Consider the following 514-nt stretch of genomic DNA (forward strand, 5'->3'; position numbering starts at 1 on the left):
CTATCCTATACTATCCTATCATATCCTATCCTATCATATCCTCTCGTATCCTATCCTATCTTGTCCTTTCTTATGATATCCTATCATATCCTAACGTATCCTATCCCATCCTATCCAATCCTATCCTATCTTATCCTATCCTATCCTATCCTATCCTATCCTATCCTATCCCATCGTGTCCTATCCAATCTTACCCTATCCTATCATANTTTCCTATCCTATCCTATCCTATCCTATCCTAACCTATCCTAACCTATCCTATCTTATCTTATCCTATCCTATCCTATCCTATCCTATCCTATCCTATCCCATCGTGTCCTATCCAATCTTACCCTATCCTATCATATCCTATCGTATCCTATCTTATCCTATCCTATCCAATCATATCCTTACCTATCCTATCCTATCCTATCCAATCCTATCATGTCCTAACTTACCCTATCCTATCTTGTCCTATCTTATCCTATCCGATCCTATCCTATCCCATCCTATCCTATCCAATCCTATCCTATCC

This window comes from Lupinus angustifolius, chromosome LG20 (genome assembly GCF_001865875.1).
Source record: "Lupinus angustifolius cultivar Tanjil chromosome LG20, LupAngTanjil_v1.0, whole genome shotgun sequence".
Classification (NCBI taxonomy): domain Eukaryota; kingdom Viridiplantae; phylum Streptophyta; class Magnoliopsida; order Fabales; family Fabaceae; genus Lupinus; species Lupinus angustifolius.